The 17061-nt window shown below is 42.5% G+C and overlaps 1 long non-coding RNA gene across 1 annotated transcript; it reads left to right on the top strand.

The window, feature by feature from the left end:
- Positions 1–399: 399 nt before the first annotated feature.
- LOC104913151 lies at positions 400–12422 on the top strand. Its single transcript, XR_795158.3, has 3 exons — positions 400–473; positions 3492–3622; positions 8450–12422. It is a non-coding gene; the product is annotated as an uncharacterized LOC104913151 (long non-coding RNA).
- Positions 12423–17061: the final 4639 nt, after the last annotated feature.

Below are 17061 nucleotides of genomic sequence, written 5' to 3'. Positions count from 1 at the left end.
TTAGAATAACCTGAAGCAAAGCATCCTCCTGCTTGGCTTTTCTTGTACTACACCTGCAGTACATTTCATCAGTGCTCCCTCAGAGCCTTTATTGTTCACTCCTGATACATATAATACCTTCAGCACACAATATTAAACTCATCCCAGACTTTTTTCTGTTTATGAGAGCTGTGCCTCATCTAGCAGAATAGGACTTCTGACTACCCAGCTTTCATTAAAAGACAATAGAACAGTGGGAAGGAGGGGATATCTCTCCCGAACACAAGAGCAAAGGATGCCCAGCACCCACTATTTACCAGCCATGCTCAAACAAACATTTTCATCTTGATGCTTTCCACTGCAGCTGTCCCCAGGTAAATAATTAACTAATTAATTATGCCTTCCTTAGGCTTGCCTTTGGCCCTTAACATTATTACTTGAGGAAGTGCTCTGGCTCCCATGGTCTTCTGGTCTACTCCTATGTGTGTGCAGAGGTAACCTACTATTTCTGGACTGAAATATTTTTCTGAGTTTGATTTGATTGTAGTAAGATTCTTGTTAGAGTCTTGGTATAATTATTTCTTTTCCTCAGTAGGTATTGTAGGCAAATTGTATTCGCTCACTTGAAATTGTGTGCATTGAGTAAAGGGTGATTGCTGCTGTAATAGGTGACTACTAGGGGCATTCCAATAGTGCAGTGTGTCTGTTGATCACACAAGGTGTGGTCATGCTAACTCACTTGTCAAATTAAGCTAACAGTTTTGCCCTGATACAATTGCTGCTAGATGACAGGGTGCTTGGAGCAGGTTATGTATCCTCTGCTCTTCTCTTTGTGTATTCGTGTTTCTGGAGAGACTGGAAGACAGAAAAGATTTGACATGTTTTTTTTTTGTTTGTTTGTTTGTTTGTTTTTGCTATTTTGGATTCCAAAACAGGGAGAGAAAGTTATAGAGCAGTGCTGAGAGAGGTCTGAGCCAAGAATCTATGTACAACCCTAGCTGCCTTGGGAAAGCCACGTTAGTTTCCTAACACAGCTGCTGGCAGTGCTCTCAGATAGTTGTGTCAAACTAGTCAAGCCTCAGCTCGTAAGCTTACATGTGGTGTCTACACGTGAGGAAATAGGATATGCTGTCTTCTCATAAGTGATGTCACATAGGACTGCAGAGATGTAGCTGATTCTGTCACAGACTCTAGAGAGTAAACTTTGGTCAGGAGAAGACTTGACTCCACGTTAGAAATACAATGTGGGAGAAAGGTTAAACTGAACAGAAATAATTCTAAAATTAAAATGCATGGATCCTTTGTATCTGTCGCAAATTTCACGCTAAGAATAATTCATAGCACAATTAGAGAAAAATCAAAGACACAGAATGCAAAGCAAAGGGGAGTTTCCTGAGCCAGTTAAATGCATATAAGCAGAATGCCTCTTAGTGCTCTGGCTTCCAGAAACATATGCTGAAGTGTTGCAACTACCTATGTTCACACTGTATATGTGATGTATGAAGAATCTTGGAGAACTTGTAACTTCAACTTAAAGAGAAAAACTGATTGCAGGTAACTCTGGAACAAGAATTTCTTGTGTGCGTTTATATTAACTATATCATAATCTGCCATAATTATTTCTTTTATCAGATTTGGTTACTTACTAGCTTCAGTCTGAGTGGAGTATGCAAGTGATTAACAACCCTGTTGATTGAATCCAAGAATCTATGAAATGCTTCTTCTGCATAGCAAGGGAAGTAACCACCTGCTGGAGCTGTCAGAGGCAGGGCTCCCTGCAGGGACCTGCAAGGAAACATGCTCACCTCCCTTTGCACCGAGAGCCCACCCTGTGGGAGTGATCTGAGGACTCTCTTAACTTGAGTAACATATCTAACATACTACTACTTCATGCCAGTGTTCAGAATCTAAACCTGCTTTCAACCAAGTCAGTGACGATTCTTCTATTGCTGTAAGTGGGAGCTGAATCGAATGCTTAGAGAGGCTCTGGGACCAGATCATCTAAACAGAATAAAATCCCTTTTTCCCAGAGCACACTGAGACAGAAGCAGGTTGTGCCATTAGTTTTCTGCAGTCACTTGCCCTGTTCAAGTGCTGGAGTCTCACCTACCCTGCCATTTAACTGAATGTAATGTTTAGCACTTAAAGTAGATGACACTCTGCTTCTACAAAGCGCTGAGAGGATATTATCTAATTAATTCTTTATCGTGTGTTTTATGTGTTTATTTTCCCCTTATTTGGCAAATATCCCCTGAGACAGGGGGAAGGATGATTTGCTCTTTGCAAGCTGGGAAAATTGCTTCCAGGAGAGGTTTGTAGAGACGAGCTGCATGGTGAGGAGCTCTTAGAGTTGACATTAATTAGGTACGGTGTGCACGCAGATCTGTCACGTGGCCAGGCTTCAAGACCGATGCAGAAATGTTCTCTTAAGGAGGGCCAGTGATGGTACTCATTCAGGGTAGTAATTACTTATTAAGTCATCACGTTTTTGACGGATTAAAACACTCCCATAACACCTCTCAACCAACTCTTTGGATAAAAGTCAGGATAGAGCAAATTGGTCTCTCCTATTCACCTAGCTGCTACTTATTTTCTTCAAATAAAATCTGCTAAAACAATTGCTGTGGGACTGAAAAGTACTCATAAGTGAGGGAGAATTACTTTTCCATTTCAGCTGCATTTTGCAGGGCGTAGCTGCTCTACATATAACTTCCTGATTCTCAATTGTGAACACTTTTGAGAAGCAGAGAGTAAAGAAATGAACAGGTACAGCCCACTCCTCAAAGCTGCTAGACATCACTCACCCAAGGAGCTGCTCTTATGCTGGGCAATAGGAGACAGGAATGTCTTCCTTTGGGTGGGTGGCAGGAGGACTGAGGTTCAGCTGGGGAAGGTTTTGCAGAATCATATAAGGATGGATTACATTGTACCTCCCTGAGACTTTGCTCATTCTGTACCCTCCTATAAAGTTGTTTACCATGATTACTAATTCACAATAGTAACATTACAAGTGAAAGCAGTAAAAATCGTGTTAAAGCCTGCTGAAATTAAAGGATTAGGCCTAATTTTTATCTAGAAGCAGGAGTTTCTTGTTTGATACAGTTCCTCAATCACACTGAGAACAAAGCAAAATGCTCTGATGACCTCTGTGACTCTTTTTCCTCAGTCTCTCTCCATAAACTGTTGTATCTTGTCAAAATCATATTTTCTTCAAATTCATCATGGGCTTTCTAATATGCTCTTGAAAGTGGATCAGCCTGCCTTGGTTATTTCCTTACGGACTTACTTTTTTTACAACAGAAATCTGTAGTTTCTAATCACTACTAAGCCAGTGGTTACGGAGGTTGAAAAAGCACAAGACAAAACCTACACGTATTCCAGACCCTACTGACAGGCTCCATAGAAATGCTCATTTCCTGTTCTTTGTTGTTTCTCATTATTACCAGTGACAATATTACTAATTACAGGCTACAGCGTTGATTCTTAGTCACAGTTCTTATCCTTTTGGCCAGGTATGATGGAGATGCTCCAAGCTGCTGCCCTACACCTCTGCTGGCTAGCTGGATGCTTACACATCTCAAAATTGGCATTGAATTCTGCTACAGGTGGTCCAGAACTGTGGAGCCAGCATATTTAGAAAATGGTGAGTGCTGCTTATGTGTCACAGGCACACAGATACGGCCAGCAATATTTTGTGCAGCTCAGAAGGCTGTGGCTACTCTCATAAATACACTTCTCCAAGCTTGGCAAAGTGTTCTGGGTTTCTTTAACTCCCCAGAAGGGATTCATTTATTTTTCTCTTTAGTATTGCTCAACATTTTAACATCTACTGTCTTCTGTGGCCAGAAGTGGGAGGAATTTATTAGCAGCTCTCCAGCCTTGCTGATCCCCTTCTGCTGCAGGTATTGGCCCTGCTGCTCTGTGCCTGCTGTGTGCAAAGTATTTGTGCACAAAGTCTGCCATCGTGTGGCCTTGTCCCCATCCGTGGGGATGGAGGCCCTTAGCGGCAGCTTTGCTCCCATGTTGCTCTCCTTGCCCAGCTCCAGGGATGCTTTTCTGTTTTGTCTCTGTTGCTGCTCAGCTCTGCAGGCTCAGGGTGTTTCAGCCACAGGGGCTGAAGCTACAGCATGCCTGAGCCAGCCCGTGTCTGCCAAGCTGGGCTCTGCTCTCGCAGGTTACTCTGCTTTTCTGTACATGATGGGAATAAAACAGATCTGAAAGCCAGTTTCAAACTAGTGTCCTGCAAAGCAAAAATGTTATTAAGCAGCTTGGACTTCCTGTGAAAATACAGCTTAGATGCTAGCAGAGACATCTAAGCCAGCAGAGCTTCTCTGTCCAAAGCCCAGAGACAGGAAGGTGATGGCACTATCCTCAGCCACTGTCAAGCACAGCCCTCCAGGCTGCAAGCTCAGCTGAGCAAAGAGGTTGCTGTTACATTTGAGTTTCTCCTTGAAGCGTTTTTTCTGAAGTATAAACTCTGCCTGGCCTGAAAAGGGTGGAAAACAGACCTGGTTCTATTTCTCACAAAATGAGCAATTTTTTCTCTGGCCTGCATTTATTTTTTTATTTTATTTTTTTTTCAAATGACCTATGATTTTGTGCTTAGAGTTTGCTTGGGGTTCTGAATCAGGAGACGTGGTAGTACTTGCTTTGTGGTCATATAGGAAAAGAGTGACTGCTGTAGCAAAGCAGATTCGTGTACTGTTTAATTTCTTTCTTTTCTCTGACAGTGAACAAATTAAATGATGTTCAAAGGCACACATAGCACTCAAAGGCACACAGTGTGTAATCTTCATTCCCACAGTGGCATGGGCACTGAGACTTAATGATCCACACCTTAAGAGCTTCTAGCTGACGGATGGATGCAAATAACATAGGCTGGAGAGAGGAGGAGAACTGAATTATTCCAACCCAGTTCCTGTGGTCATCACTAAATATAGTGCTTGTACTGATGCAGCATTTCTGGGGTGGTTATGAAATGTCTGGCATGCTCTGATGTTTAACGATCTTTACACATTTATATTAATAGATGCTGTAGCTGAGATTTAGCAGACAAAAGATGAGAGCAAAGGAAGCATGCTGCAGTGCTGTCAGGCAGCGAGGCACTGGCCAGCTGCTTTGCTGTGCATCACAAGCCTGAATCTTGAGGCTTGCCACTGATAAACCACCTGCTTTGATAATACTCTCTTCCTATTTCTCAAGTGGGGGAATTTGTCAGAGGCCAGATTTAGCAGCTGTGGTCTCAGGGGCATCTGATAATTACAGAAGTGCTGTTCCACATGCCTAATGAAGCAATGGAGGCTGTTAGTGGGTGTGAGCTCTGAAGAGAGATTGCACTATTGCGTGTTTCTATATTTCCTTTAATTTGCAATCTCATTTCTTCTCAAATCAAATTTATGCAAGCATCACAGTGGGGATTAGCTATTCATATAATTGAGAGTAGAAACAGAGATGATTATACAGTGCCCAGGATTCGTGCAATTGGACATCAGACACCTACAAGGCAGATATCTACATTCAGCACAGTTGTTTTGTCCCCTACTTGTACTCAGTGCTCCCGTGTAGCTGCTTTAGGGCACGAGCATTGCCTTGTGGATGTGACTACCAATGGGCACACAAGCTCTGAAGCCCCGCAGCCCTTTAAAGTTGAGTCACCTGCACACTAGCAACAAGTCCATGACAAATGGGGGGGATGTCCAGGATTGCATTTAAGAGCAAGGGAAGCGTGTGATAATTCCTGTGTGTGCCCCCTCTTGCCCCTGAGATCTACAGCACTGATTTCTTGTGCCAGAGGCAGTTTTGTATTTAATCGTTTCTGATAGACAAACTCCTGGAGCAAAATCTTAACAGCCTTTCAGCTGCTTGTGAATGCAGACAGTAGTGTCTTTGCAGTACCTATGGTCCTCACAGTGGAAACAAAACTGTAAAGTTCACAGTGTGAAGCCAGAAAGGTACTTTAAGCCAAATTGACTTTTATGACTATTTACATCTCTCAGTCAGATTCTGTTTGTTCCAAGCAGCAGGCAAGCTCAGAAGCTTGTCTGAAACCCCATCCTAAAGGGCTCAAATGCAGGTATGAGTTAAACAGACACTAAAAATTCAGGGTGCTAGTAAGGGCTGCTGATTTAACAGTGGTGAAGATGGAGACTTTATACTCAGAGTACAGGTTCATTACAAAGTACCCCAAAGTTTCGGACAGCCTTACTGGAACACTGTGAAGCCCAGGCCCTCTTTTCTTCTCTTTGCAGTATTTCCACCTTCAGAAAGGCCATAACACTTGTCTGTGGATTACCATTGTCCCAGGTGTATTACCAGGGTCAAGGCAGTGAATATTCATGTAAAGGTGTTACTCAATTGCATTGACAGTCCTTCTGAGTGGAGAAGTGGCTGAGATGGTGTTAAAAATAAGACTGGTGACTGTTTGCCCCTTGCCCTGGTCTTCTAAATGATTCTGCAACAAGATGGGAGCTTTTAAGGAAAAACACAGTGAAGATGGAGCAGATGGTGCTAATTTCACCCAAGAATGAGACATTCTTACAGGGATAAAATTCCTGCTGTTCTGTTTTCTCCATGGAAGGAGGTCACTTCTGCTCTTGGCTGACTGTATCCTGTTCCATGACATGGATTTACTGGGATGCTTCAGAAGTCAGAGCTGTGCCTCCAGCATACACCAAGACCTAGGGCAGGAGAGGAGCAGCACAGGTCCCGGTTACCAAATACAGTGCAGTAAAGGAGCTGTGGTGCATTGCTCTGGGATTTGGATTATTTCCTGAGAAATTAACAAGGCAAATCCGAAGGGGAAAAAAAAAGGAAAGGACATAGATGTTCTTCGGGGTATTTGAGATGTAGTTCAGGATCCATCTCAGCAAAAATAAATCAGAGCAAGAAGTACGAACCAGTATGATAATTCCATATCATTTATTCCTGTTTTTTTTTTAAATTTATTTTAAATCCTGAGAAAGACATCTGAGCCGTTGTTTCTTTCCCTATTTCTAAATAGATGCAAGGTAACAATGAGTCACTGACTAAAAATAAAAGTAAGCCTCTTATTTTTTTTGCATCCGTAAGTAGGAAGTGGGATGTGCTGCATTAATCAAGGCTTGTTTGGAAGCCCTGTGTGGGCTGGGTGTGCTGAAAAGGGTGACCTGATAAAGCATTCCTTTCTTGGATAATTTTCTATCTCTCAGGGATTTTTCAGTCAGAAATACAGGACTTTGATAAGAATCTTTTACAGTGAATATAGTTGGCTCTTACTTTGTATGTATGTAAGAGCTGGAGATGCCTTAAATTGGGATCCACCAGGGCTTCTTTGTGCTGGTTTCTAATTTTGTGGGTCCTAGTTGCCCTGTAGTGAAGCAACAAAGTTTTATTGCCCTTAAATATTTTCTGTTGTCTGTATTTCATCATGAATGGTTCAGGTCAGGTACCAAAGCTTTGTCTCATTTGAGTTGCTTTTATATTTTCATACAGAGGATTTGCCAGGCTGGGTCATCTGCCTTGCAGCCCTCAAAGCAGCATCATGTGTGCAGTCTATCCGGCCAGCTTAGGGGGCCTGCTGCTGGGATTTGTCTATGCCACAGTAAAGAGCAGCAGGCCTCTAATGATTGGTAGAAAGCAAGCATGATTCCTGATTATCCACTGCCTTTCCTCCTTCTTTCCTTCAAATCTGTGTCAGTATCAACTGTGTACACAAAGCAGCAAGATTAGGAGAGCTCTTGCATGCAATGCATGTATACAGATTTACTCATCTGCATGCAGTGGTTTGTCTGTCAGCTGATGTTCAACAAAACATTCTATGAGATTGGTGTGGTACAGATGGAAAGCAACACTCACAGTTTCCACTTTTTAAAAATGTTAAACTCCGACACAGGAAGCAGATTGTTAGATGGAACTGGTATAACTTGATTTAATAGAGATCCTATGACTTAGTGAGATGCTCCATGCAGTATCTTCTGACTTGGCAGTTTTGCAAGTAAGTATCATACCTTTTGTGGCCTAACTAGTAATTAATCTTAATGATGCATTGTCCCAGTAGTTTGAGTTGTTATTAATTAATGGCAGTCTTTAGGCATACAGATCTCTACATCTCCACACACAGCAAAGAGTGAACAAAGCAACAACAAGGCTGTACCCTGACTTCAGGCAAACCATGGGTGTCTGTGGTGCCAGCAAAGAGCTCACAAAAGGGCCTGAGACTACTTCCAAGTGCTGCACACAACTGTGAGCCCTTCTGCAAACATCTGAGATGATTTGTTAAAAATCAGGTGATATAGGGGCTGTAGAAAGCAGCTTTTGTTTCAACAGATTTTATTTCCAAGTACTATAAAGTAGATCAGTGAGACTGAAATAGAAGCCCAAGTAATCTGTCCCTTGTTCTCATCTTTTGTTGTTGTTGTTCTGTGAATTCCAGTGGTTGTTACTGATTTTGTTTGTTTGCTTTTGTTTGTTTTTATGCACCACCACATTTTAGGGCTGCAAAAGATCAAACTGATGAAATTTCAATGGAACTGGGAGAAACGCGGGCTTCAAGAGAATTGAGGTGACACACTCCTGTGCTAGGGCTGAGTTCTGATCTCCTTCCTCTGCAATAATCTCATACAAAAGACAAAGATGTGAGGAATAACAAAGGGCTGTTGGATAGGCAGTTTTGCTGACGCAGTGATTTTGTTGGAGTAAGTAACATCGGACACATCTTCTAAGTATTTCAGTCCCTTGCTTACCTGTTTTAGTTAAGATTTTCTCTCTTAACATATAAAATCTTTGATATAAACACAGCAGATTTAATTTAATTGATTGCATCCTTTTTACTCATAAAATGTTAACTATTTTGCAATCAGTCTGTATGTACATCTCTGAACAGAGCCTGTATCCAGCTGGATAAAGGAATATACCATGTGATGATTAAAAAACAGTATGTTATGCAGAATATACTTAAATCACTGATCCTCCCCTTTGACCAGAGTTCCTAGATCACTAATTTCAACAAAATCTAATTAGAACACAATAGCCATAGAATTAGCTAGTTGAAGGGCACGTGTGCATTATAAAATACTGTTCCACTTTGTAAGTTACAGACTCTATAAACTCACAAACAACCTTGCAAAGGAGCAGCAGTTTCAGTACCTATGGATCAGCTTTGCATATCCTAGAAAAGGAGTATTTTATGTTATTTATGTTCTAGCTGTGGTGGCTAAATCATCTTAATTAAGCAATGGGTAAGAGCAGAGTTAGTTTTAGATGACCCTTACATTGTCATTTTGGCAACTGCTGTTTAGAAAAATTATATCTTTCAAATTTTCCAGAATAACAAACTATGCAGGGCTTGAACTGCTTAATTCTGTGCCCAGCATAATGTTGTCTGCTCTATAGCAAGAGCTGAGATATTTAGTCTTAGTGCAGCCCTTTTTCTACTCACTCCAGCCAACCACAGAGTGAGGTGCTGTATGTTTTGTTGTCTGTGCCTGTAATTAGATTCTTAGACCACATACAGAGAGCAAGAATTGAATGGGAAGATCTTATGTTGTATTCTTGCATATGTTACAACAACACAAAGGCAATAGCACAAAACCAATGCTTTCACTATTTGGATGTGTTCAATGTAAAAAAAATTAGCTCCAGAACATTGTTTTCTCACTTGGAACATTTGTCACAAATTCATTTTAATGCTCTTTTTAGAGCATTATGGCACTCTTGGTGCCATTTAGGATGTTACCAGTAAATAGGGCGCTCTAGGTGACAGGGATGACCAAGACATAGTGGTCGAGATGTAAGAGGCAAGATACAAAATCTCTTCTGGCAGAATCCAAAGAATGCATTAAATACATTGGCTTCATGTTCTTAAACCAGAACAAAGAAAGATGACAGAATTTGCTGTAATTTTCTGTGTCTGGTTGAATACTTACAGTTTGATTCAGCCTACAAAGAACTGTGCTCCAAAAGCATCCATTTGAAACAATGGAAATTTTTGATGAGTTCCAATGTGGCCAGGCTGTCTCCCTGGGGTGGAGGAATGGGGGAACATTTTGGTTTCTTCTATTGATTTTCCCCCTTTCTCCTCTTCTGCTTTTACTTCTAAAGACCTGCAGAAAACAATCAAAGATGAGGAAAAACTTCAATTAATGTAAGATTGAAAATGAGGGTTTCCATGTGTGTATAATCAAATATTATATTAAGCGGTGTCCAGCTAAATAGACATGTGAAGGCTGTAAGTATAAAAAAATAGTAATGCTGCTCCCCAAAAAAGCCCACAGAGCTGAAGTGCAAGAATAGGCACTACATCAACTTTAAAAAGTTCATGCCTTGATGCTTTGCTACCTTGCAACACTGTGGGCTGGGTTAGCAAACTAACTGTGCAGATAATGGGATGGCTTGCAGCCATTTAGCAGCCTTGCCTAGAAAGAAAGTCTGGTGGGTAATAATGGTGGCATGAGGAAGGAGAAGACAGAAGGGCAGCATCCTCTCCTTCCTGAAGAAGTAATGCACTGACTCCTGTGAAATCTGACTTGCCCCATGGTTAGCCTCAGGCTTGTGAAAATCCCAACCACCATTTCTCTGTCTCCAGTTTTCCTCTGTCTCTCTTCCCCCTTGTGTTCTTGTATTTTATTGAGTTAAACACAGCACTCAGAAACACTCAAATGTTCCTAGCACTTGCCTAAGAGCATGGCTTGCAGTTTAAAGGGATGGAAATATGCACTTGTGTAATTGACAGTGTTATTAGGATCAACAGATTTATAACTGATAACAAAACAACACTATTTGTGTTCAGTGAGAACACTTGGAGAAATAGAGCACAACAACAAGGGGTTTTGGTTAAGCCTTTAAGGGTTTTAGAGCATACACTATGCGTCAAAGGAGACAATGCTTAAGTGGCCCTATGGACATATGCCAAACACCCAGATTATCTGAGAACAAAAACTCTTAATAGCGTGGACCATGGGATTTCCTGTGGAACTGGAGCAATCAGGAGTGGGAGATATGCAGCCTTATTTCAAATAAACCTGTTTTGCATATGGAAATAACATTTCCCAAGAGAGCTGGCAACAGGAAAGCAGTAATATCACTTTTGGTTTAGTCTTGGCGCCTTGAGAGGAGATTTTCATTGTTTTCTTTCCTGTCTGCTGTAATCACTTGAGGGCTATGGATTGGCAGTTGATGTCTGGGATGGCTGTCCTGGAAGAGCTGCTCGTGGGCTTGGCCTTGTGCTGGTCAGAGCTCAGTAGAAGAAAGTTAAGAGGGAAAGGTCATTCGGAAAGAATGAAAGGCAACTTTGTTGAGAGAGCTTTCTGGGATTTCCCCACTGCCCAGCAGTGCAGATAAATGCTTTGGTGTGAGAAGTGCTGGTCCTCACCTGCTGGGCACAGCCTGCTTACACATGAGCTTATCAGACATTGGGATTCACTTTCAGAAGACAAATGCTCAACAGTAATTTTGGTAGCAGGGAAATACTGAAAACTCCTGAGCTTTAAACACTGGAAACAATATATGTTTGCTTATCATAGAGCAATTTTTCACAGTCTGGGCAAATGTTTGTGAGAAAATGGAGCAAATGGTGGAGAACAGCATTAGTTGGATGTGATGTATTGACTTAAGGTTAGACATAGGTCAGTAAGTAGAGGCTGAAGGCAAGCAATGAAAAAATACATATTTTACCAAATTCTAGGTCTATTTAAGATATATCTGACCACCTCTGCTGGGAAGAAAAAAAAAAAAAGGAAAATCTAGCTTGGTGTTAGAGGGTTTGCTTTCAGTGTAATTAGTTACCATCACAGCAATTTGTTTTGTCAAATGACTATTGCTTCTGATCAGGCAGGAATGGACTTTGAAAATGTCACACTTCCCAGCTGCTCATAACTTGAGCAAAAGTGAGTTTAAAGATATTGGGAAGGTTTTTAATGCTCGTGTTGCTCTGCTGTGCTCTCTTCACTGTGATGGAAATGGGTTTGTTCCATTTCCACATGCAGGTTTGGCAGGAGCTTGGAGACAGGAGTTAATGGGGATGCTGAGAAGCCTGCTGGTGCCTGGCTTTGCATCCCAGCTGCAGGCTGCAGACACTGCAGCCTTTGTGCCTGTTCATGCAGTTCTCTGTGGGCTGAGGTGCCATCGCTGGGGTACGGGGGGCAGTTCCCATTAGTCCGACCTGGACAAACTTGGCCCATAGAATGGGAAGTTCTTGTGTTGTCCTCGCTGTGTTTTGCAGCTGTTTTGAATTTCAGTTCTTTAGAATGAAGCACGGTGAATTCTTTGAATCTTTTCTCCACACCCAGAGGGCAGGAGGGAAATAAGGGAACCATTCGGAGCGGAACCTTCCTTAGCTGGACTTGGCCAACAGAGGATTTGGTGAATGGCTTTCACAGATCTGCTTCAGGGCTCCTCTGTGCAGAGCCACAATAACAGCTCTGGCTGTGGGGAGGGCAGGGAGAAATGCTTGTTAAATAAATCTCTGAGTGACAAAATAGAAAACCATTTATTCTGATTTTTCAAAAAAAACTTGGAAAATTGCCTTGCTGGAAGCAACTGAGGCACATAAAGTAATCAAGTAAAAAGCAATTTCAGGTTATCTCTGGAGAGTCCCTGCTGGGATGAACTAAATCAGAGACTTGGTTAATACAGCAGGCAATGAATTGAGGCAGCTGAAAAGCCAGAGTGTATTCATTCCAGCTAATTCTATTATAGAAAGGGGAAGAGAAGGCCTAATGTGCAGCAGGACAGGAAGGGCAGCTGGGGAAACTCATCTGTCCCTCCAAGCACCTCCAGAACTTATTTAGGGGATCCTAATGAAGTAGAGGAGCTCAGGACCAAAGGGAGAGCCAGCAGCTTGGTACCACGTGTTTGTGTGCCAAAGAGGGGCCCTCTAACAGCAGTCAGTCGTGAGCTCAGGATGTAGGTACGAAAATGCATAAAACTGAAATTAGTTCTAGATTAGATTAGAGAAGAAAGGAAAAGAGAAACAGCTATGCTCAGAGGCAGATGACTTCCATCTGATGAATGCTTCTTAGTGTAGGTTGCATGTCTTGGGAGTTTCTATGAGAGCAGCACGTGGAAAAGGCTTGTGCTTCAGCCTAAGTAGGTCACCCTGTGAACACTTTCTGAGTACCAGATGTGTAGAAAGTCTTTGGAGATGAAGTGGAAAAATGATTTATAGATAGGTTTAGGAATACATACATCAAAAGAAGTGAGAAGTGATACTGACTTTAAGAAGGAGGTGGGGGGATTTTGTCTTTGTTCAGAATTCTAGGTAAGGCAAAGAAGCGGGGAGAAGATGGTTGTAACTGTAAAGCCTATTTAAACCATCCAGAGCCACACTGTATCCCTTGTCTCGCAAAACTGTAGCTACATGATAATCCAACAGTTTTGCTAGTTGCAAAATGTTCTCAACTCCTTGGATGATGACGCTAGAGTGCATTCTCATATATGTATAAAAATGTTGGTGATCTAAACCTTCCAATGGAACAGGCAGGACAGTCTCTCTATTTGGAGGGGTTATCCTGCAATTCCCACTTTTTTTTTTCTTTTCTTTTTTTTTTTTTAACATTTCTTGCGGGTGAGTATGGCAGGCAGAACTCTGTACCATGGTGTGTTTGGGGGTAATGTCAGCACAGCAGCTGCCTAGGAGCTCAAGGGAAGAACCTTTGTTTGCAAAACAAGTTAACTGATAGATATGATGAACTAAGCAGATTAAAACCTATTTGATATGTGAAAGTTTCATTCATCATTCAGACATCATTCTGAATTGTTCTTGAAACCTTCTCACTAGTAATGGATTATCAGAAGGTTTCTGGAAACCCCAAAGCTAGGTGCAAACTTCTATGGGCCCTGATGGAGTGGTAGGAACTGGCATTTGGTCCCTGGTCCAGACTTATCCAGCAGCTCTTCTAGTGACCTTGAGAAAGGACAGGCCATAAACACTGATGATCAGGGTTTCCTAGGCCATCAGTTTCTTCCAGATGGTCACTAATCCTCAGAAAAATGTGTGCTGTACCTCAGTTGTTAATGCCTAATTAACAGCAACAGCTCTGCTACAGCTGCAGGTTTCATTTCCTCTATCCCAGCTGACTGTCTAGGAGACCTTGATGTTTTTCAATGAAGGTATATGCTTTCTAGGAGGCACAGCAGCCTGTAACCTATCAGTTACACCTGGATTGCTGAAGAAAAAATCCCTGTGCAGCATAAATATCACATGTCACTCCATATAGCTGAAGGAAATACGTTAGCTGTGAAAAAGAACCCGCTTCTCCCAGGAGAGTAGATGTATTCTGGACTGCTGCATACAGTGCTCCTTTAGAAACAATAATGCAGAGGATATATATCAGCTTTAGTATTCTCTCTTGCAAAATGTTCCTTCCCAGAATGCCCCTCAGCTGTTGTGCGTTGCACAGTGTGTGTTTCCAGGATTCCTGAGAGCTGTGGCTGTCCCACTTGGAGCAGAAATGAGCTTCTGTGATTAAATAGGTAACTGTTTTTCTTCACAACCCTTTCCTCCTGCATCCATGATGACAACTGAGAACTTCTAAATGCTTCTGACTGTGGCTTTGGTGCTTCGCATCTTCTTTTCAGGTGAGGAGAGGGGTTTATTAAGAAAGAAGGAGCTAGAGCAAAGAGGGAAGATTTAATTCACCATGCCAAGGTTAAGCTTCCCCTGACCAAAGTTCTCAGAACGTGTGGCAGGATGTAGCTGTTCCTCCTGTTGAGGAGCATCCACAAAAAGCTGTTAAGCTTTTCACCTGATACCAGCTACTCCAGACCTTCTCATCAGCTTTTCTGCCTCAGACAGCTCCTCTAGCATCTCTTCAGCCACACCTCCCCTGTCCCCAGCCTTCCTCCCATGCTAACCACTATTATTTGTCTCTGTGAAGTGCTGTTTGACTCCGCTCCCCACCCACACCCTTTTTTTACGAGCCTATGCAGAAGGCCTGAAGTGTGCTTGGCTTTATTATCATCTCTATTTCATTATTTCCTGGTCCTCTTGAGATCTATGGGAGATTGTTCCTTGCTTACATGGGCTGGCTGCACCTGACTCTGCATGCGCAGGACCTGGGAGCTGATATGCTGCAGGAGGAGGCAGGAGATGTTGCAGTCATGCTGTAAAATGACCAGTTTCTGATTATTATTATTATTATTTTGTAAACGGCTTTCGCATCATAACAACCACCTCAAAATTTAAAGAGAGATGATGTCTCAGAGATATGGCAAATATATGCAGTTTCTATTTCTTTCACTGGTATGGAAATTGGGGGTAAGCTAGTTCAAAACATCCAGAAAAGTTACTCTAGGCTCAGCCTAGGGGTAGTATTACCCTTAATTGTTCAGGCTTTCCTGCTATGTTTCAAAGGTACAATAAGAAACTCCTGAACTCTGTGCTCAAGCCTGCAGGGACTTGCAGGCCAAAATTTATACAAACCAAATAAAGCTCAGAAATCTCCAGGGAACCTATTAATCCTTTTCTATCACTACTTGCCTCCGTTTATCCTATCTTTATGGTTTGATCCCTAGCTGGTACCAGCCCACCAGCCTGAAATTGTGGTGCAGTTATTTTAGCCATGGGAATCAGCCCTGTGCATCATGCCACCTGCCACCAACTCAGACCTGTGAGCATGGCTCCAGCAGCTTGCTCAGGGTGTTTCCCTGCTTATAACATCATCCTTAAAACAAACGTTTGAAGTATCCGAGTTCAAAATGAAAGAGGATAGCGGCTCTTTTGGCTTTAATTTTGAGTGCCGCACGGACATATTTGCATAATGAAGTCAAGCTGCAGCCTGAAAATTTCTCTGTCACTCACCAGAGCAATCTGATCACTGGTGCCAACTCATCAAGTGACTCAGCTGTCTGTGCAGGAGTTCTCCTTGCAGGTGACAGAGGTCACCTTGAGTCAGTTGTCACATGCATCTGATAAAGCACTGCTTAGAGAGGAGAAGATGGGGATATTTATTCTCCCTAAGGGCTGGGATTTGGGTACTTGGTTTCCTTCAGTGATTGGGATTGAGGTATTTGTTGTCTGACACAGTGGGTTTGATGTTTGATTTGTTGTTTTATTTTGTGTTTTCCACTCATTTTCCTGAGTCTACTTGTTGATCTAAGCTTTGAATTAGCTTCAGTGGAGGTGGAATTAGACTTAGAAACGATCTAACTGAAGTTGAAAATATATTCAGATCTATCAGACCTGCCTAAACACCACTCTGGGATTCTTGGATGAAATATCTGCCTGGAAAGTTCCAAGGCACTGTATCTGATCAAATCGATCTGTTTTAAACTTGGATACTGGCCCAGATAGAAATCTGAGCACTTTTTCTCCCGATGAGCTCCTCACCATACTAATGCAGAATTGGATACCACCGTTTTAAGCTTTGTCTAAATCAGTGAGAAGTCAAAGCCCGTGAGCCACGGCTGGTACAGAACAGCACAGATCTGTCAGACTGTCCACTAGGTGGAAGTGTTACCCGGTCCTGCGTGGAGGATGCACCAACAGTCCGTTGCAGAGGGGACAGAAATGTCACAGAGATGTTGCAGCCCACAGACCTTCCCCAATGACTTTGCTTGCCTTCCTGCCACCAACGTGTTCGGGTCCACCGAATGGAGGAGCACAGCAAAAAGAGACCAGTGCAGCATTTCAGGAACATGTTTGCACGTGGCACACTGCAGTATGATGTGGATATTTTCGTCCTAGTGCTGTGTTACAAAAACTGCAGAGACTCAGGTTGCGCTGCATGAACAGCGAGGGCAGGGTTAGAAATGTCAGTGAAAATCCTACAGAGAGGGGTAGGACAATGGGGAATGGCCTTAAACTAAAAGAGGGAAGATTTAGGTTGGATGTCAGGAGGAAGTTTTTCACTGAAAGAGTGGTGAGCTGGAACAGGCTGCCCAGAGAGCCGTGGGTGCCCCATCCATGGAGGTGTTCAAGGCCTGGTGAGATGGGGCCCTGGGCAGCCTGATGCAGTGCTTGATTTAGCAGTTGGTAATCTTGTCCATGCAGGAGTTGGAGCTGGATGATCTTTGAGGTCCCTTCCAACCCAAGCCAGTATGTGATTTTGTTCAGCTTCTGCAGCTATTGCTATTGCCTGGACTCTAAGAGACCCTTATATTCCTTTG

Source organism: Meleagris gallopavo, chromosome 14 (assembly GCF_000146605.3).
Source record: "Meleagris gallopavo isolate NT-WF06-2002-E0010 breed Aviagen turkey brand Nicholas breeding stock chromosome 14, Turkey_5.1, whole genome shotgun sequence".
Lineage (NCBI taxonomy): Eukaryota > Metazoa > Chordata > Aves > Galliformes > Phasianidae > Meleagris > Meleagris gallopavo.
The sequence above is the reverse complement of the archived record's forward strand: the minus strand, read 5'-3'. Positions and strand labels throughout refer to the sequence as shown.